This window comes from Ochotona princeps, chromosome 11, assembly GCF_030435755.1.
Source record: "Ochotona princeps isolate mOchPri1 chromosome 11, mOchPri1.hap1, whole genome shotgun sequence".
Lineage (NCBI taxonomy): Eukaryota > Metazoa > Chordata > Mammalia > Lagomorpha > Ochotonidae > Ochotona > Ochotona princeps.
In genome coordinates, this window is record NC_080842.1 from 13,257,261 (window position 1) to 13,279,192 (window position 21,932).

At 43.4% G+C, this 21,932-nt stretch overlaps 1 protein-coding gene across 4 annotated transcripts in view; it reads left to right on the forward strand.

Moving 5' to 3' along the window:
* Positions 1-360: 360 nt before the first annotated feature.
* Positions 361-21,932, forward strand: part of TEX15 (testis expressed 15, meiosis and synapsis associated) — a 73,066-nt gene continuing 51,494 nt past the window's right edge. For 2 of the 4 annotated variants that reach the window (XM_058669838.1, XM_058669841.1), the window contains exons 1-2: positions 361-446; positions 12,414-12,489. The gene's annotated coding sequence lies outside the window, so the exon portion shown is untranslated. Of the gene's footprint in view, positions 447-1,612; positions 1,722-1,975; positions 2,036-12,413; positions 12,490-21,932 lie in introns of those variants that run through there. The other 2 variants (XM_058669840.1, XM_058669839.1) reach the window with 2 other exon arrangements.

Below are 21,932 nucleotides of genomic sequence, written 5' to 3' on the forward strand. Positions count from 1 at the left end.
CTTTTTGATTATCTCATGTGTCAATGGGTTCCAAAAATTTGTGGGTGGGGATTCATACTAAACTTATTTTTTATAATAATAAACTTATTTTACTTCCTTGACCCACAAACTTCTTGCAAGACTGCTTAAGCAAACGTTCATCAAAGGGACAACCAGGTCTCCCTAGGGAGCACAACTGGAGCAGGAATATGCCGTTCTCATAAAACAATGCCTACTGTGTGTAAACATGGGAATATTCGATGCCTGCACCCTAGCGGCTGCCCTCAGTGCCCATCGGGGCACCTCTCGGAGCACACCGCGCAGGCGCCACGCCTGGCCCCGCCTCCTGCACGTGCTGACGCGTCCAGGGGGCGCTACAGCCCTCTCCGGGTTCCTGAAGTTTCCACCGGACGACCGTGAGGGAAGTCCGTGGATCCAGATTCCAGCAGCAAAGAGCGGTCCTCAAGGTTTGTGAGAGGGATTGGGTGAGTAGAGGGGAGGGTGGTGTGTAAGCTAGCAGGGCCAGGTGAATCTAGGGTGTGGGTGTGTGGCAGGGTGGGGGGAAAGAATGTTAAGTTCAGGAAGTTTCAGCTGAGGCACACAGTTGCATGTGGTAAAGATTTTCTTGGGGGAGAGGAGGAGGACTAATTCCCACACATCCTCCCCATGCATATTCCACCCCACTACACCCCCCAGGTCCCGTGGGTCGTTGAGCTAGGAGCAACAAGGCCAAGGCTCGCAGCTGGGGGGAGGCCCAAGCGCCTGGAGGAGAAGCCCCTTCCCACCCCCACCTCACCCCATCCCCACCCCCACCTCACCCCATCCCCACCCCCACCTCATCCCCACCCCCACCTCACCCCATCACATCCCTCTCCCACCCCATCCCCACCCCACCTCACCCCATCACATCCCTCTCCCACCCCATCCCCACCCCCACCCCATCCCCACCCCCACCCCATCCCCACCCCCACCTCACCCCATCACATCCCTCTCCCACCTCACCCCATCCCCACCCCATCCCCACCCCCACCTCACCCCATCCCCACCCCCACCTCATCCCCACCCCCACCCCCACCTCACCCCATCACATCCCTCTCCCACCCCATCCCCACCCCCACCCCATCCCCACCCCCACCTCACCCCATCACATCCCTCTCCCACCTCACCCCATCCCCACCCCCACCCACACCTCACCCCCATCCCCACCCTCAGCTCACCCTCTCCCTATCCCCCACCTCACCCTCACCCTACCCTACCCCACACCCACCCTCACCTCATCCCCATCCCACCCCACCCCCACCTCAGCCACACGCCTACACACACAGCACCCCTCCTCACTCCCACCCCACCCACCCCCGCCGACCTCCGTGAGCCGCCCGTCTCAAGCGGCGGGAGGCGGAACTCACCAAGCGTCGTCGAATGTTCCCTGCGCCTCGTTCGTTCGTTCGTTCCAGGCGGCGGCCGCCCCGCCGGGGCTTTCTGACGCGGGCGGGCGCGCAGCTTCCCCGAGGCGCCGCCCGCCTCGCGTCCCGCCGGCTCCCGAACGCCGCCCAGTGCCTGAGGGCCCGCGGGGCCGGTGGGCGAGGGGCAGCCCGTGGGCGAGGGGCAGCCCGTGGGCGAGGGGCAGCCCGTGGGCGAGGGGCAGCCCGTGGGCGAGGGGCAGCCCGTGCGCTCGGACCATGCCGCCGGCGCCGGCCTCCCGCGGTCTCGCTGCAGCAGCCGGTGGACGTCGGGGCGCTCCGGTGGGTGAGCGTGGCCCCGCGGCGTGGGGCTGTGGCGGGGGTGCTCGAGGGGAGGATGCTCGCCGCGTGTGCGGGTCCCGGCGCTGTGGCCGTTGTAGGGGTCCGAGCGGAGGCTTTTGCGGGACTGCTCGCCCTGTCTTGAGTCGGCTGCGGAAGCTTCGAGAACCGCGTCAGGTCCTCGACTGGGGTCTGCGGACCGGCGGGTAGCGTCGAACGGGTGGCTTCCCGGAGCCCGTCCTTCCCCAGCCGCCTGTTCTCTGGGCAGGCTCGTCTTTTCCCACGCCTGTGCTTGAACTTGGAATGCTGCGTCTGAGGTACCTGGCCGCATGGAGGATAGGTGGTATCTGGGACTGTGGGGGGAAATGTGCAGTCCTAATGTTACGGAAAGTGGAAGGGTGACGGCTGTTTAGAAACTCCAAGGTTGGCTAAGATCAAGTGTAGAAACTCCAAGGTTCTGACAGGTACCGGCGGTCTCTGTCCAAGTTCTGGGTGTTCGTGTTTTACATGGGCTCCAAGTTGGGTGTGAAACGTCGGGACACTGTAAAGTGAATGATTTGGGGGGTGACAGATGAGTTTCAAATTTCCTTTTTGACAACTATTTCTGTTGCGTAGAGGAATTAGAAGCGCTCGTTTTCTTAAAATACTGTGGTGGACAAAGTAAGGTAGACAAAATCCTGTCGGTCTTACTGTCCATATATTTAAAAATCTGAACCTTGCTTGATAAAGATGAGAGTACCTGTGTTAAATACTCGGAATTTCCTTTTCGAAACAAACAAAAAGAAGTAGATAGAAAATTCATGGAAGTACTCAGAAAATACGGAACTGTGTGTAGAGGTCTTGATAAGGATAGTATAGCATTATTAAACTTTATCCCCAGTACCTAGTGATAATTTGGATATATATCTTAGCCATATTTTTTTTGAAGTTTAGTACATTAGAAGTGTTTACACAGCCGGTGAAATGTTATAACAATGCTTATATACAGATGGCTGACACCTGAAGATCACTTTTTCGCTCAGTACTTGGGTTACATGGGTACTTTTTAATTAGGAAGTTCACATTTTGCTATACTGAAAGGTGAGATGTTGTGGCTGGATTGTAAAATGTTCCAAGTTAGGGAACACAGTCACTGTTTTCACTACCTAGAGTTTATTTTTAGAAAATTGATAACTTTTGGTAAATATGCTACTTTATTCTGTTTTTTTGCTGAGTTTCTGTTATTTCACCTTGCCTTGGTGAAGGATTAGTTAAGGGATTTGAAGTACTTGCATGGATTTTTTTTTTTAAGATGTGATGGAATCTATTTAACTCTGCAATCCCTGAATATGTTGTGAAGTTGGAATTAGTTTTCCTCTAAATATACAAATATTGTACCGCAGAGGGAAAGTAGCCTTACCTTTCTGACATTCATATTTTGTTACTTTATCAAAAATAACCTTTTAGTTCAATTCAGACAGAGCACCAGAGTTTCATGCTCGATTTGAAGTTTGTGAAAGTGATGCTGTAGATTGATTTTCATGTTAGAAAGCGGTGAGGTGCAGATGGGCAGAGCTTTCCCTCCTGCGGACTTTCTCCCCACATGCACCGGAAGAGCTGGGGTGAGCCAGGCTAAAGCAGGGGACACAGAACTCAGGCTGTCCCTTAGAGGTGTCAGAGACCCAACTAATTGAACCATAACTTGCTACCTCTGAGGGTGCACATCAACAAAAAGCTGGAATCAAGAGCATAGCTGGAAACCAGGGACTCCCAAACCAAATCCAGATTGCAGTATCCCACGCCTTGACTTAGTGGCTAAACCAAATGCCTAGGGTAATTTATTTTTGCTTTTAATGTTTTAGCAAGTTAGCTTAGTAATGGGGTTAGATTATCAGAGATTAATTTTAGGGGAATGGCTATGTTTTACAAAGTGAGGTAAAGTTACATAGTAAACCAGGCAGTAATCCCAAAATTTTCAGCACACATACAAATTAAATTTGATGATACTTTAATGAGCAACTTTACCTATAAAGATAGTCCCCATAGTCTGGTGGTAATTCTATATCCTTGGAATGTGTGAACTGCATATTAGGCAGTCTTTGTAATTACTGCCCCTTAAACCTAATACTAACTACTCCTGAGGGACGTCTGTCACTAATCACAGCACCTGAGACTTGAGCAGAACTGCAGCCACTGCTTTCACCAGCACAGCTGCAACTCGGTCCGTGCTGAAACAATTAAATTACCTGGACTTGAGTTTTGCTTTGCGTGGCTTTGTTAGTGTCTGTAATACACTAGATATGTAAAATATACTTTGATTTTGCTTGCGTTCTCTAAGAGGCTTAACTTCTGTAACTCTATTTGAGAATTTTAGAGGATGCTGATCAGATAGAAAAAAATTGATGATCTGAGTATCTGGCTTGTCAGGACATCAATGTGAAACTGTAGGCTCACTTTTGTATGCCTTAAGAGAAGCAGTTATTTGGTTAATGAAGATAGAATTTCATTTCTTTTTCACTTTGGTAGGTATGCGTATGTTAGCATTGGTACATTTATGGAATGAAGAGGAAGATTCTGTGGCAGGAGGAGAATGAGTAAATGTCATTTTTAGTGTTAAATCAACAGAAACTGTTGTCATTCTCTTGTCTGGAGATTGTAAACTTGGGAGTACAGACTTCAGAGATTGTGGGCAAAGAAAAGTGCGGTCCTTTTTTTTTTTTTTTTTAAGATGGCCTTAGCTACGGTGGCCGGGCCATGCCAAAGTCAGGACCCAGGAGATTGGTCTGCATTCTCTATGTAGGGGCAGGAGCCCAAACACTTTGCCCATCTCTGGGTGCTTTTGCCAGCAAAGAGCTGGATTAGAAGTGGGGCAGCCAGGACCCAAACAGGTGCGCACCTGAGCTGCCACTGCTGCAGGACAGTGCTTTACCTGCTGTGCCACAATTCCCAATCCATGACACGTTTTCTCACCCATCATAGGGGTCATGGTCTACGCTTCTGTGATGGAAAAACAGGTTCATGTGAGGAAAAACATGACATATTCCTTAATTCTGACTTGAACATGACTTGAGGATTTTCAGAGAGGGAGACCCAAAGGGTCCAGCAAAAACTTCCTGCTTAGGTTCACTGAAGAATGTACAGCCATTTGGAAATGCTAATAAGCAAAGGGGCATGATATAATGAGAATAGACTGAGGGAAGAAATCCAGCAAGACCTGTCTTGGTCGCAATGCACAGTATTTCTTCTCTGCATATACTAGTCAGACGAATCTGGAGTTGGTCTTTAAGGTGGATGCGGAGAGGGGATGGTGCTTCTAGGTTTTATGGCTTGTTTTTGAGAAGAAGATTCTAGTTTTTGTGACGCACTTGACTGGAGAAGAATTCTGATTTCTGTGACACGTCTAGGTGAGAAGAGAAGGTGAGGGACAAGAGCAGAGTACAGGATTGGCAGACTGCTTCTTAGGCTACTTCTGAAGCCTTCCAAGTCCCCTTTAGTTCAGAGAACTCACCATGGCCCTATTGCAAAAGGTGTGGATTGTATTCATTTATGTTGAGGAAAAGGTGTGTTACTGCAAGTTCTCTTAAATATTATGATACCCCTCCCACCAGAAATGAATTTAGCAGTAATAACATTGATAGTTGTTTTTAGAGGAGCACATTTTAGTTTCATACCAGAATAGCTGTATAGTAGCAAAGCAGGACTCAAAACACAGATTTGTGGTTGCCTGTCTAGTTCTTCCATTATTCCTTATCTGTTGGTCCTTGCAGAGACACTCTTGATAGCACTGTGTTCTCTACCCTGTGGTTTAAAAATGAAGCCTTAGACAAGGTTTCCAGCTCAAACTAATGCATGGTGTTAGCAAGAACTATGAGCAAAAAATTCTTCTCTAAAGGAAAGATATGGACAAGTGCTTCTTAAGTGAGTATTGAAGAAAACATTGCCATTTTATGTGGCTGATACAACAGAACAAATTTCAGAATGGAGAAAGGTTGTTTTTTTTTTTTTTTGGCTAGTATAATTAAAGTAGGGTAGTGTTGGTTAGGGAAGTCTATAAACCCGTAGAGCTTAACTTTTACGTCTTGTGCTCTGTGTATTGTATGAAGTCACATTTAGCCAAGTAATAGGTAACAGCGTAAGTGAAGAGTGAAAGAAAATTTTAGGCAAAGCCTCCATGAACCCATCTTTTCCATTGTGTGTGTGGTTGGAGGGAGATCTTTCAAGCCATTCCAGTCAATTTTAAGCTAGTGTCTTTCTGTATTTTAGTGCTTTCATGTGTGAACTGGGGAAAGAGCAGAACCTACTTGGACTTAGCATTCTGCTGCTACATCAGTGCCTTTCAAAACTGTTCTAATCAATTAAGTCTAATATTTGTAGGTTTTCCAAATTAATAATGGCCCATCTGGTCAATTACTAATGCAAGTACTTTATACATGCCTATTCTTTATATATGCCTATTCCTCTCTGAGGATTTATTTTGTTTATGTGAAAGACAGAGTTAGGGAAAGACAGAACTCTTTTCCACTGATTCACTCCCCTAAGTGACTACAACAGCAAGGGTTAAAGCCAGAAAAGCCTGGAAGTGCACCCAGGTCTCCCATGTAGATGGCAGGTCTAAGTACTCAGACCATCTTCCACTGCTTTCCCAGGTGCACTGGCTGGGAGCTGAGTTGGAAGTGGAGCATCTGGGACTTGAACGGGCACTCTTGTAGGATGCCAGCAGCGTTTCAGGCATGAGCCTTTGTGCCACCTTGCTATCCTTGCTTGTTCTTTCATAAGGCAAACACAGTAAAGGGGACTTGGAAATTCAACAAATATTAAAAACTGAAAAGAATAGAAATGTTAATAAACTGTACCTGTTAAAAATTTACACCACCGTTTGAATAAACATGCACTAATAATAACTGATGCTTACATGGCACTTAATGGGTTAATCATTGTTTTGTCTCCCGTGTGTTAATTCAGTTAGGCAACATAACAAGACAGGGTGAATTAACATACTAAATAGTTACTCTTATTTTCCACCATTGTATGAAGGAAAAAATCAAAGAATAGAGTTTTAGATAACTGATCCAAAGTTATTAAAGAACAGACTGAATTTGGGATTAGGAAGACTGAGTTCACCAAAATGCCACCAAACATACTGATTCTTATCTATGGCAAGTACTTTTCTATTAAGGATAAACTATCTGAACTGTTTAGATAGATCTGTATTAAAGGACTGATGTTTCCTTGCTACAAATTTGTTGAGTCTGGAAATCATTCTGGTTATTTAGTTAAGCATTATAATAATAAAATTTCCATAATTAATATTTATTCTAATAATTATTCTATTATTTAGTCACCTTTAATGGGACTCTCTAAAAGTAAGACTAAAATTTTTGGTCTGCAAAACTAATAATATCACAAGAGTCGAAGAAAATACTTCTAGTTCATATCTGTATTCAAGAAGTTATGACCAGTACTTCAATTATTTTTTTGCCATGGATTCCATAATGTTTGTATTTGGCCTGCATGTTTCTTTGGCATTTGATGTCTCTAGTTGGTCTAATTTCTGTAATCGCCATAAGGTTTATTTTAGACACTGCATGATTAAACTGCATCTGAAGACTTTGAGAAGTCTGTTTTCTGTTAATGATAGATAGAATGTTTTTAAAGATTTATTTACTTTTATTGCAAAATCAGATATACAGAGAGGAGGAGAGAGATAGGAAGATCTTCTGTCCATTGATTCACTCCCCAAGTGATTGCAATGGCTGGAGCTGAGCCAGTCTGAAGCCAGGATCCAGGAGCTTCTTCCGGGTCTCCCACATGGGTGCAGGAACCCAAGGCTTTGAGCCGTCCCCGACTGCCTTCCCAGGCCACAAGCAGAGAGCTGGATGGGAAGCGGGGCTGCCGGGATTAGAACCAACGCCTACATGGGATCCCTGCACATTCAAGGCGAGGACTTTAACTGCTATGCTATCACACCAGGCCCAATGGAGAGAGTCTTAAAATGAACATAATGTTCAAAAATAGACAAAATATATTGAAATTTATTCTTAACAAGAAAATTAGTAAACATGCACGTTATTAACTTGTTACTGATATAAAAAAAGATTGGTAGTTAGCTTTTTGTCTCTCAATCTTTTCTGGGTTTGGTTTTTTAAAAGATTTATTTATTTGAAAGGTACAGTCACAAAGAGAGGAGAGACAAATAAACATCTTTAATCTGTTGATTCACTCTGCAAATGGCCAGGAGCTCCAGCTGGATGTCCTGTATGGGTGGCAGGGGTCCAGCTGCTTGGGCTGTCCTCTGCTGTTTTTTCCAGGCCAGTTCAGGGAGCTGAACCAGAAATAGAAACAGCTAGAACTCAGACCAGTGCTGATACAGGATAGCATCCTTGCAAGCATCAGCTTTATTGCTATGCCATGTTACTGGCCCCTGTGTTTAGGTTTTAACCAGGAAATAACCCTGTAGTGGAAAAAAAACATTGTTCCAGTGTCACTCAGTCCTAGTTAAAAATCTGTCAATTTTAGTTAGAAATTTACTGTCTAGTTATTTTTTCCCTTGTTAATTAAGACAAATTGTGTGGATTTTTCAGTGTTAATTTCAGAAATTACTTTGTTGAAGGATATATCTTTTGCAAGGATTAAATAAGATACCCTTATTATTATTTTGCCGTTCCAAGAGATGGATGTTATTAATTTCCCCTAAAAATGGTGTCATTATCTTTAATCATCTGATTATTCCTCTGTATTTCCCTTATGTCTTTAAAAGTCTCATAACCATGTAGATTAGTGACTAATCTTATCCCTGTGCATTTGCAATAATGCCTGACTCTTTGCATGTACTTTTTGTATGTGTAGTAGATAATGCACAGTTTGGGGCTGTGGTGATTGATCGATTGATTGATTTCTCATCTTTCACTGCCTGGCAACACAATTCACTCACGTTTTACACCTTCCTAGCAACACGTCTAATTTCCAGGACCTTGGACAGCTATTACCTCTCTGTTTATAAGCTCTTTAGGGAAGATAAGAGGCTTTAAACTGGCAACCTGGTGACTCAGTTCTTTCCTGTGTTTTAACTGTTATTATAATACAGTGAAGTATTTGTTATAACTAGTACTTGTACTCAAAACAACATGATTTATAGAAAGGTAGGTAGTTCAAGTAATACCACTCATTGTGGAATCTGCAAATTATCCTTTACTAGTTTACTCTAGGTACAGTGGTCCTATTATAGTAAAATCATTCACAACTTGTGTATTAGAGAAGATTTTTTTTAAAAGAACTAGAATTGAAGTATTGACTCAATGAAGAGTTAAGCTGTTTTCTCACCTTTGTCTGTAGCCAGATGACCTAGGCCTCATTGTGGAACTTGATATATTTTTACCACAGCTCCTAGACTCCAAAGGGAAGGAAACCAAGAGAGACCTAACCCTTTGGGGCCCCTTAACTTTAATTATTCCCCTGATGAAAAGCAGCTGGACTGAAAATACTCTTTCACATAACATACGCTCTTGGGACAGTCTTTTAAGCTTGTAAATTACTTTTAACTTTATTCTCATTTGGTTATGTATAATTAGAGGTAGGATTCTCCTTGAACCTTGAGGAGAGTCTGCCCCACATTTTTAGAGAAATCCATCAATATAGTAATGTTCATTAAAACAAAATTAGCACTTTCGTTTTTTAAAGGCAGGAAATTCAATTTTTTCATTTTGAATTGTTTGTTTCTGTTTCCTTTGAGAGTGGTTGAAAAGCGCTCTGAGCTAATAGTTTACCCACTGAATGCCCACAAAGGCCAGGAGTGGACAAGGCCAAAGCCAGGAGTCCAGGATTTAGTCCTTCTCTCCTGAATGAGTGACATCACCAGTGTCTGCCAGGCTGAGTACAGCAGGAGGCTGGGATCAGGAGCAGAGTTATGAGAGGAAGCTAGAGTCACCACAAAATCATGGAAATCTTTGGGTATAAGATATTGCTTCTCGTTTGGGAAATACTGCATGTTGAATGTTGATTCAACATAGGCAACTACACACAGGCTATTGTGATGAAAGTTAAACCACTTAATTTAAAAGTATTAACCTTCCCTTGACTGTTCTCTTTGCCCTAACGGCAAAAGACAAAATCTGTGTAAAAAATACAAAAGCCTTGAGAAATGTATTGGCAACCATAAGAGTTCTCCTTCCTATGAAATCAAAATTTTATCTTGCCTGGACAACTATATTGTTACTTTTCAAAATATAATCCCTCTCCTAGCAACATCACATGAGAATTTTTTAGAAATAAAAATTACTAGAATTCATTCTCTGGAGCTGGGACCCAGTAATCTGTATTTGATAGATAAGTTGATTGATTTAAAAGGCAGAGTTAAAAAGAGGAAGAGAAAAGAGAAATGTTTCCACCCTGTGATTCACACCTCAAAAGGCTGCATCCGTCAGGACTGCACCAAGAGCCAAAAACTCCATCCTGTTCTGTGGTGTGGGTAGCAGGGACTGAAGTGCTTTGGCCATTCTCTGCTGCCTTCCCAAGTGAATTAGCAGGAAGCTGATACAGAAGTGGGACAGACAGGGCTTAAACCAGCACCCAGTGGGGAATGGCAGCATCTCAGGCATTCATAATGTGGAACCTGGTAATCTGCATTTTAATAAATCCTTTCAGAGACTCTGGTAATATACTAGATGGTTGGGATGGGGCTCGAAGCTTTGCCTGTAAAGTTTCTGTGTGATACTGATGTTGCTGGTCTAGGGAATCACTGCTGTTAGTTCACTAAACCAGAAATGGGTGGTGTCGTAAGTATGTTGGGTTCTACTGCTTGCATAGCCCATGATCTCTAATTAGAAATCATAGTATGTACCTGGATAATAAACTTTCTGGATAATACAGTTTTCCTAGCTTTGTTTCATTCCACATTCTGGAGCTGTTAAGATATTCTCTTTCAATATATACTCTAATTTTTAGAAGATTTCTAAAAGAAAAACTAGCTCAAAACTCATGTACATTACTGAATTTAAGTATTTCATTTGAGATAGGCAGAAGAGGGAGAGAGAGCTTTCCATCCACTAGTGCACTTTCAAATGCCATGCCTGGATGTCTTCCACCTAACTCCTGCCACACTGTAATCTCTGCTTCTCTGCATCTTTTCCTTTTAATCCTATGTAATTTTCTAATATAATTTCACACTTAAACCTATGCTGCTTATTTGAAGTTGGCACTGCCTTTTTAGCTTTTGTTGTCCTATACAAATTTCTGAATAATGAAAAATTGATAGTTACTGTAAATCTTTTCTCACAGCTATAGTTTTTTTAGTTTTGTCACTTTAATTCTTGTTATCTGACACATTCTTCAGAATTTTCACTGGATAGTTCACCTATGAAAACACATTTTCTTAACAAAATAATTAGTACTGTACATTGTATATTTAAAACTAGTAGATATAATCAGTATTCTAAAATTGATGTAAGTTCAATATTGTATAGTTTTACTCTAAAGCTAATTATAATAGTGTATTGAGGTTTGAACTGAGTATCATTATTTAATTAATGTTATAAATGTTTCCATGGTGCATATGAAGAGACTTAAGGTTTAAATGACCATAAATTAAAACCTAGATTTTGGATAACATCATGATTTAAAATCCAGACTTGGGTATCATGACAGTCCAGACTTGAAAAAGAACTTACCAGTTTGGTAACTGTAGGCAAATTACTTAATCCTGCTGGATCTATTTTCGCATCTGAAAATGAGAATAGTAATACCAGCCTGTGCAGATAAAATAAGTTACTGTATGAAGTAGTTATGTAGTATATAGTAGCTTGTCTCCTGTTGTCTAATGATTGGTAATTAAAATTTTGCCAGCCCCAAAAGGACAAATATCATATGTTCTCTCTGATGTAAGGCAAACCAGCATGCACAATACAAGATCAGTAGATAAATAGGTAAATATGCATGTATAGAACAGATAATAGAGACTATCATACTGGAAAGTGAAGATACGTTGTAGTATGCATATATCTCTACTTCTGAATAGAAGATGGTCTCTGTGAAACTGATAAATATATATTGATAATAGGATATTGGATTTTCTGTCATTTTCTATACCTGCAAAGTCAGGATACAGCTAAATAGCAGAATGATGGACTTGTGACTGTTTTTGAAGGACTATCTTATTGTAATCTTATAACAGAAATCAGTGGATGGATGAGAAATGGAGACAGCCTGTGGAATTGTATCATGAAAAAAAAGTGAAAAAATTGGTGTCAATGTTTCTTAGTTTGGGTCTGGTTTTCTGGTTTGTTTTGCTGAATGAAAAGACTATAACAAGCTCTATTTGGGAGTAGGGGTGTATGCATTCTGCAATGTATCTTCACTTCTCAGTATGATAATCTTATTATATAGTTTCTCTAGATGAATATATGTGCATGCATTTTTACCTATTGCTGAGGTGTCACAGCATCATTTCTTCTCCCTAAGGCTGCTTGAATTGCAAGGAGAAATATATTGAAGGGAGGAAAAAGAGGAGGAAAATGAGGGAAAAGGAATGGAACAAAAGAAAAAATGAGAGAGTGTAAGAGAGTGGGGATTGAGATATGAACTAAGCAGACATCTCCCAACCAATGAAACAGGCATCAAAGGGCAAAAATGAGAGGGGAAACAGTGAAGGGAGTGAACAATAGAGGTAATTCTGTAGGAAGGAGGTTCTGACCCTAATTCTCTACCTTTTTTTATTTTTTGTAGCTATTCCTTTATCCTTTTTCATGAATGGAGTGAGTCCTGATGTCATCTGTATAATGCTAGATACTGTTGAAAAGTGGTGAGTATTTCAAGCAGTGAGCTACTGCTTCTGCCGTAATACTGCATTGATTTTTTAAACTTACTTTATAAATAATTTTGGAAATATGATAAAGAAGATTGTGTTTTATCACAAATTGAAATACTGTTAAAGTGTATAAACATTAATCATTGATAGTAAATATTTATTTAATTGTGGTTTTGTCCATTGAGTCATCTATAATAAAATACCATAAATTGGCTAACTTGTAAACAATGTAAATTTACATCTCCTGGTTCTAAAAGCCGTCAGGTCCAAGGTCAAGTAACTGGTAAGGGCTGTCTCTGTTTCCCTCCCAGGAGAAGGGGCTGCCTGGCTCCCTTGTGCCTGTTTGTGAGGGTACTAACCATCATACTAATCACTCTCTAAAGGCTCCAGCTCTTAATACCATCATGTTGATAAATTAGGTTTGCATGCTTGAATTTGAGGGTGCACAGTCAGACCATTGCAGAAATTTACTGTATAAAGCCCTATATCTTGTGCTAGAAATAGGAAAAAGGGAAGATTATATATTCCGGTGGAGAAGTTGGGCCCTTATGCAAGTGATCTTAATGACTTGAACCTTTAATAACTAACTTGAAATGTTACATTGATATGCAAGTATGGCTTAAAATGTTTGTGACTTGCAAAGCTTGAAATTCAGATGTTGAAACTATCAGAAGTTTTTAAACAGATGAGAAGGGATTTAAAGTAAAGTGTAAGATACAGATTTTTCAAAGAACAATTTGTAGTTCTTATAAATGACAATAACAATCATTGAAATTTGAAGAGCTGGGCCTAGCACGGTGGCCTAGCAGCTGAAGTCCTCGCCTTGAACACGCCAGGATCCCATATGGGCATTGGTTCTAATCCCAGCAGTTCCACTTCCCATCCAGCTCCCTGCTGTGGCCTGGGAAAGCAGTCGAGGACTGCCCAAAGCCTTGGGACCCTGCACCCACATGGGAGACCTGGAGGAAGTTCCTGGCTCTGGCTCCTGGCTTCGGATCAGCACAGCACTGGCTGTTGCGGTCACTTGGGGAGTGAATCATCGGATGGAAGATCTTCCTCTCTGTCTCTCCTCCTCTCTATATATCTGGCTTTCCAATAAAAATAAATGCATGTTTTAAAAAAAGAAGAAGAAATTTGAAGAGGTTAGACTAGCAGCAAGTAGGACCTGGGTGAAGAATTGGTAATCCAGATATGACATGAACATCATGATGCAATTATTAGATAAGAAAGATGTTTAAATAAGGGAGTTAGTGAATAATAAAATTTTGAGCATAGATAATCAAAAGTTCTATATTAACATAAGGCAATGATGTAACAATATTTGATGATTCAGTTGTTGAGAATTCATATAAATTTTAAAACACACCAGATCTTACATATAATTTCATGGAATACTTAGTTCCAAATGTCATCATGAAAGTGCAGATACCAGTGATAATGAGATTTTGAAAGCAACCAGATAATAGCTTACCCATAAATTAAGGACATATTAAATATATTATTTTTTAATTTTAAGCTCTTTATTTGAAAGGCAGAGTTAAGAAGAGAGTGAAAGGGAGATCTATCTTCTGGTTCACTTCCCAGGTAGCCAGGCCCAAGAGCCTGCAGCTCCATCCTGGTCTCCCATGTGGTAGCAGGTCTCAACCACTTGAGCCATGTACTACTGCTTCCCAGACTCCCAGGGAGTTGGGTTGGAAGAACAGCTGGGACTTTCATATGGAAGGCAGGCATCACAAGTGGCAGGTTATAAACGCCCTAAGCCACAGCACTGTTCCCTGGAGGTGATTTGTTGACAAACAGTGGATGGTGATACAGAGTGAAAATTATATCCTCCGTGCTTAGATAGCATAGTGGTCAATCTACAATTTTCAAACCAGGAAAATCCAAATAATACATTTTTCTAAAATAGAATTTATTATGCCAATGTGTCAAAGCTTTAAAACATTCCATTTAAAATCAGGGACAAGACTAAGACGGCTGCCTTTATTATTTGTATTCAACTGTACTAAATGTAAAAGAGAAATGGTATAAAAATTCAGGAAGAAATAAATTATAAATTATTACATATTTATTATTTAATTCTGTGGGATGTTATTGGCACCCCCATCTGCAGATGCTCTCAAGTCCCTTATTTTAAAATGATGTATTATTCATCCACATGGGACCCACATACATCCTGTATACTTTAATCATCTCTGGATTACTTGTAATACTTCATACTGTGAAAATACTCCACCAGTAGTTCGTGTGCTTGACAGTTTAGGGAATAATGGCAAGGGAAAAAGTAGATTACAAACAAAGCTGTAACATTTAAACTCTGTAATTGATTAAATTCACAGGCCCACAGATACAAAGGGCCAGCTGTATTCCTTCCTTACTCATACAGGATATATTTGTTTATGAAGACTTTACCAGAACTTACTAAGTGCTTAAAGTGATTACTGTTTACTCAGTGTTCATGGAGTATCAGTGTACCCACTGGATAAGTGCATTCAATCTGGTGCCAAGTTCCCTGGCTCTGAGTTTCAGAGTCAACACTACTTTGGTGTGTATTCTTGGCTTTGTTTAGTTTCTCTGTACTTAGGTTTTCTAACTTAAAATAAGGGTATCTTATAGGGATATTAGGACTGATCTAGATTAGTACATCTGAAACACTTAAAATTATGTTATATGTTAACCATTTTTTCTTTTCAATACATTTAAAATGCATTAGTAAATAAAATAAAACTTTGAAAGATATACTACAAATAGTAATATAAAGCAAAATACTTCATAATTTACTCTTTTAAAATTCTCATGGAAAGAAAGAAGTGATATAGATCAATAGAGAACTATACCATATTCCCAGGTAGTAGAATAATGTTATTTCTTCAAAAATTGATCTCAAGATTCAATGAAGTTTCAGCCAAAATCTAAACAAGATTAGGACAGGCTTGATTTAAAATCTGTTATGGTAAAACAAGATTCTTTTTATTTCAATTTTTCCAAATATTCTTCTAATTAGATCAAGTTTTATTACAGTAGAATGTTGGTGAAGAGATGCAGACTGAAGAGCTAAGAATTTATGCATGTATGCAAGGTTAAATGTTGTCATCACACACACACACACACACAAAACAGGAAATGTTACTGAAATAAACGTGAGCACACTTGGGTACTTGAAAACTTGAGCTTTCTTAATGTGAATTTGAGAGAGTGCAAAGAAATAAAAGGCAAAAGTGTAGAAGGTTTAGGAAAGAATAACAGGATAGTACCTTTATGTCATGGGAGACAATTACTTATTAAAATTGATCAAAATTGGGCCCGGCGGCGTGGCCTAGCGGCTAAAGTCCTCGCCTTGAACGCGCCTGGGATCCCATATGGGCACAGTTTCTGGTCCCGGCAGCTCCACTTCCCATCCAGCTCCCTGCTTGTGGCCTGGGAAAGCAGTCGAGGACGGCCCAAAGCTTTGGGACCCTGCACCCGCGTGGGAGACCCAGAAGAGGCTCCTGGTTGCCGGCTTCGTATCGGCGCAGCACCGGCCGTTGCGGCTCACTTGGGGAGTGGGTCGTCGGATGGAAGATCTTCCTCTCTGTCTCTCCTCTCTGTATATCTGACTTTGTGGTAAAATAAATAAATCTTTAAAAAAAATTTTTTTAAAAAATTGATCAAAATTGAAAAAGCACAAAATACAAAATAAAATGTTCATAATTTTTACATCAAATATTTCTGATTTAAAACTGAAAAGACAAATTTACTGAGTGAGGGAAGTTACTTGTAACAAGTATAATTGGCAAAAATATTATACCTGATAAAACAATTTCTTTCAAAACAATAAACAGGTTCATGGGGGAAAAGAAAACAAAATCACTAACAAAATTCACAGATGTGAAAGTACAAATAGCTGATAAATGTACCCAGCAGATGATCCATCTCATCAGAAATTGGGGAAATGTAAACTACTCGAAAGGAATGATTATATTCAACTATCAACTTGGCAGAAAGTGAATTATGTTGACATAAGTATTGGTAACAACATGGAACTCAGGCTGTGGGTGACATAGCCAGTAGACCCACCACCTGCAATGCTAGCATCCCGTATGAGCACCAGTTCAAGTCGTAGCTGTTCCACTTTTGATCTTGCTCCCCACTAATGAACATGGGAAAGAAGAAGATGGCCTGAGTGTACGGACCCCTGCACTCAGTGTGGGAGTCCCAAATTAAATGCCTGGCTTTGACGTGGCCTAGTTCCCATTACTATGGCCATTTGGATAGTGTACCAGTAGATGGGAGACCTCTACCCATTTCTGTATCATCTACCTTTCAAATAAATAAATCTTTTAAAAATATGGAACCGCTGGCACTTTTGTGCATTCCTGATGGTAGCACATAATAAAAGATGCAAAAATTAGGTTATGGGACTGGTTTATGGAGTAGCACTACAATGCTAGTGTCCTGGCTGCTCTATTTCCAACCCAGCTTCCTGCTGATGGCCTGGGGAAAGCAGGGGAATATGGCCCAAGTGCTTGAACCCAGCTACCCATGTGGGAAGCTTAGAAAAAGAACCTCCTTGCTGCAGGCTTTGGTCTGGCCCACACCCGGCCATTACGGTCATCTAGGGAGTAAACACACAGGTGGTAAATCTGCCTCCCCCTCTTGCTTTGTTTAACTGACTTTTTAAAAAAAGATTTATTTTATTTTTTTGGAAAGTCAGATACACAGAGAGGAGGAGATACAGAGAGGAAGATTTCCGCTGATGATTCACTCCCCAAGTGGCTGCAGCAGCCAGAGCCAATCTGAAGCCAGGCACCCGGAGCTTCCTCCAGGTCTCCAGCACGGGTGCAGGGTCCCAAGGACTTGGACCATCCTCGACTGCTTTCCCAGGCCACAAGCAGGGAGCTGGATGGGAAGCAGGGCTGCCGGGATTAGAACCAGTGCCCATATGGGATCCTGGCGTGTTCAAGGCAAGGACTTTAGCCACTAGACTACCATGCTGGCATTGTTTAACTGACTTTTAAATATAACAAATATTTTTGAAGATTTATTTATTTTTTAAAGATTATTTCTTTTTATTACAAAATCAGATATACAGAGAGGAGGAGAGACAGAGAGGAAGCTCTTCCGTCCGATGATTCACTCCCCAAGTGACTGCAATGGCCAGTGCTGCACCGATCCGAAGCCGGGAACCTGGAACCTCTTCCGGGTCTCCCACGTGGGTACAGGGTCCCAAAGCTTTGGGCCGTCCTCAGCTGCATTCCCAGTCCACAAGCAGGGAGCTGGATGGGAAGTGAAGCTGCCAGGATTAGAACCGGCACCCTTATGAGATCCTGGCGTGTTCAAAGCGAGGACTTAAGCCGCTAGGCCGCGCCACCAGGCCCAGATTTATTTATTTTTATTGGAAAAGTAGCCATATGGATAATAGGAGGGACAGAGAGAAAGATCATCCACTGATTTGTTCAATCCCCAAGTGGCCGCAGTCGCTGAAGCTGGGCTAATACTAAGCCAGGAGTCAGGAGCTTCTTCCAGGTTTCCCGCATGGGTGCATGCTCCCGGCTTTGAACCATCCTCTACTGCCTTCCCAGGGCACAAGCAGGGAGCTGGATGGTAAGTAGAATAGCTGGGACTCAAACCGACAGCTATATGAGATCCTGGGGTATGCAAGATGAGGATTTAGCAGCTGAGCCATTGTGCCAAGCCCAATAAATCTTTTTGAAAACTTGGTCATAAAACTACTGTTTTTATACAGAAGTAAGATGCTATAAACAAAATTAAACACAAAATATTATAATACATATGCATATGACAGACAAAAATAATGTTTCTGTACACATAAAGTCTTTACAAGTTATTAAGATACTCCCCAGCTGTAGACAGTAGCCTAGGTTGCATTGCATCTGGGCAGTTGTTACACTGCTGGAAGGAAAGCAGCCAATAGCTGGAGGGCATCCTGGGCCTGTTAATGCCAACATTGTGTAAACTGTATCAATGTGCCAGCATAGTCACTTTTTATAATCTATTTTTAAAAATACATTTGGGGGTGTAGGGCAGATACCAGCATGCCAACAGACAGTCTGGGGCCTGTACATGAGTAGGTGTGACCCTTGAGTAGGCAGGCAGGGAGGGCCCAAGGCTGGCACTGCACACCACTAGAGGACCCAGCATGGAAGGCAGTGGATTGCTCAGGGAAGCAGGTCTGGAGAAGTGTAGGAGGAAGGATTGCTGAGGGAGAATGTGACAGGTCAGGAGTGACTTCTGGGGGACTTCCGCCAACCTGGTTATTGTACTTACACGTTTACAAGGGGGCTGAGACTAGGTGGGTTAGAGAAAGGAAACCAGAGGACCTTTTGGAGCCAAACCGGTGCACCCACCCAAGTGGGAGACCTAAGCCGGACCTGTTGGTATCAACCACCACCTATGAGCACACACAAAAGCCATAGCTGGGGGCCCTGCCTGGCAGGGTTCGACCTCTGTATCTGCTAATGAGTGTTGGGGCAGGGACTGGACCATATTAGGCTGGGCCATGAGACTAACCAGCATGAGAGAAAACTGGGTCTGGGAGCAGATTGTGTGAGGGATTGTGGGCTCACCTCTGCACGACTGCCATACCAGCTGGTTTGCTCAAGGCCTGTGAGTGTTGACAGGCTATGCTAACCATGACCATGAAACTCACTGACATGCATGGGTGCTGAGGTTGGAAACAGACAAGACTGATCCAGTCCGTGGCAAAAATTGGGTGTGGAGTGGGCCAGGCTGCAACATCTACTAGCACACTGAGACTGTGGGGCAGACTGTGCCAGGTAAGGGCCTAAAACCCGCTGGCATTCGTGAGATCTGTGTCTGGGAGTGGGCCTGGTGGGGGAACTTGGGGAACTCCCCTGGTGGGCTGTTGCTCGTACTTGTGAGCATGAGAGTCAGGGCTGGGTGTGTTGGTCAGGCAGAGCTGCTTCACTTGTCGGCAGGTTGACTCTGGGGTAGGGTGGGAGAGTGGAGGCCAGGTAGCATTAGGCCAGCTGTAGCATACTGGCCTGTTGGAGTGTGGATCATGCTGGGCTAGACTAGGCTATCACACAAACTGGTTTGCATGAAAGCCAGGGATGGGAGCAGGCTGGGCAGAGCTAGTCTGCAGCACCCACCAGCGAGAGCTGACTGAAGGCAGGCCAGGCTAGGCTGCAGCATCCGATATTAAAGGCCAAGCTGAGTGATGGGTTATGTCAAAATGGATTAGAACAACCACTGGCATGTGCAAGATCTGTGGCAGGGAACAAGCTTGGTCAGGGAGCTAAGGGGACACGTCTGCTTGGCTGTAGTTGTCACTGGTGAGCACGAGAGCTAGACCAGGGCCACAAAGTGTGCTGAAGATTATTTCAGTATCCCTCAGCATGGGTGTGAACTGGTACTGAGGTGTGCCAGACTGTGCTAAACTCCAGCACCTACTGGTGCTCACAAGAGCCAGGGTGGGTGTAGGACAGGCTGTGTTAAGTCTCTATATCCCCTGAACATGCAAGAGCTGAGCCTGGGGGTGGGCCAGGCAGGGCTGGGCTGTAGCACTCAACAGTAAGAGCCAGAATGAGTATGGGCCTGCCAGGACAGGAAGTAGGCAAAATCAGGCTGGCCAAGGACCCATCTGTGTGTGTGAGAGATCTGCTACTGGGAGGTGACCTGATAAAGGAGCATGGGGAACTCCTCTGTTAGGATGTAGTCCCTGCAGTTGAGCACAAGAACCAAGGCTGAGAGTAGGCCAGACCAGGCCAGGTTACAATACCCTCTAGCATACATGTGGGTCAGGATTGGGAGCAGGCCAGGCTTGACAAGTTCATAGAACCCACCAGCAGATCAGAGAACCAGGACAGGGTGCAGGACAGGCTGGGTTGGGCCTCAACACCAGCCAGTTCACGTTAGGGCCAGGACTGAGGTCTGTCCAGGCTGTAGCACTCGCTGTTGGATGCTGAGGTTAGGCAAGCCTTACCAGTCTGGACCACAGCTCCCACCAGCACATGTAAGACCTGGGATATGGGGGGCCAGACTCTGCTACTGGGCCACTGCTCCTGCTGGTGAGTATAAGACCTGGCATTTGGAGCAGACCAGGCTGGGCAGGGCTAACACCCATTGGCTTGCATGTGAGCTGGGTTGGGGGAGTCAGGCTGGGCTAAGTAACCATATCCACTGGTGCATGCTTGATCCAGAGTAAGTGCTGGTGGTTGGGCCTTGCCGCAGTATCAACTGGCAAATGCTGGGACTGGGGACAAAACTTGTCAGACTAGACCATAGAATCACCTGGCGAATGCATGATCCAGTGCTGGGCATAGGCCCAGTGGGGAAACTGTAGACACCTTTATGATGGGCTGCCACACCCACTGGTAAGCATGAGAACTGGGGCTGGGGGACAGGCCTGCTTGGACAAGCAGTGGCACCCACTGGCATGAGTGTAGGTTGGGCAGTGGTCATTTGGGTTGAGCTAGGCTCCATTGCCCATTGATGTGTATTAAGAGCTGAGTGGACTGTGGGACAGATTGGACCAGTCTGCCGCACAAAGCAGCATGCCTAGGATCCAGGGCTGGGGGTAGACATGGTGAGGGTTATTGAAGGTTGCTCTGACTAGGCTAAAGTGTTCCTACTGGTATACAAGGGGGCAGAGTATGTGGTCTGCAGGGTTGGACTGTGTTGCATCATCCATTGGTTTGTTTAAGAGATGGGGCTGAGGACCGAACTGATGCAGTTACTGCAACCATCAGAGTGTATGTAGGCTGATGTGGGTGATGGACTGAGCTAGATTCCACCTTAGTTGGTACACACAGGAGTCAGGTGGGTCACCTCTTGCAGAGCTTCTTTGGTGACCCCCAAACTGGGTAACTGAACTCAAAACTCCAACCACAGTGAACATCACAGGCTATGTGGTCTAACTGTAGAGTGCATGTGTCAGAACTGAGCCTCTTCATTGCTGAATATGGTACGATGGATGTCATGTCCAGATGCTCTTGGGGAACATGACAACCAGTTCATTGAGGCCTGCAATGGAATTGTAGTACCATAAAGGGCAAAACAAATTGAACAGCTCTCCTGGTCAAAGGTTTGACAGTATCTGGGTGACTTGAGACTCTGAGGTGGACTATGTCAGCCAATGGACCTTGGAAGGGATCCTTAACCTTGGAGCAACAAAATCAACAGCATCTCAGAACTATCAAAACCATTTAAGCAATTTCCGCAGAACATGCTGCTCTTCGGGGAACCTGAGATGACATCAAGTGGCTATCTCCCATTCCTGGGTACTGATGCATTTGGATTGCTGGGAGTGGCCTTCTCCACTTTTCTACCTACTTTCCTCTCCACTTTCCTCACGTACCAGAAGAAAAAAGGAGAAAGAAGGCAGTTGTCTCTTCTACTTTCCCTCTTTCCTCGACCCTCCCCACCCTGCTTGGCGATCCATGGGCATGCATCCCTTTCAAATATGTAAATATCAT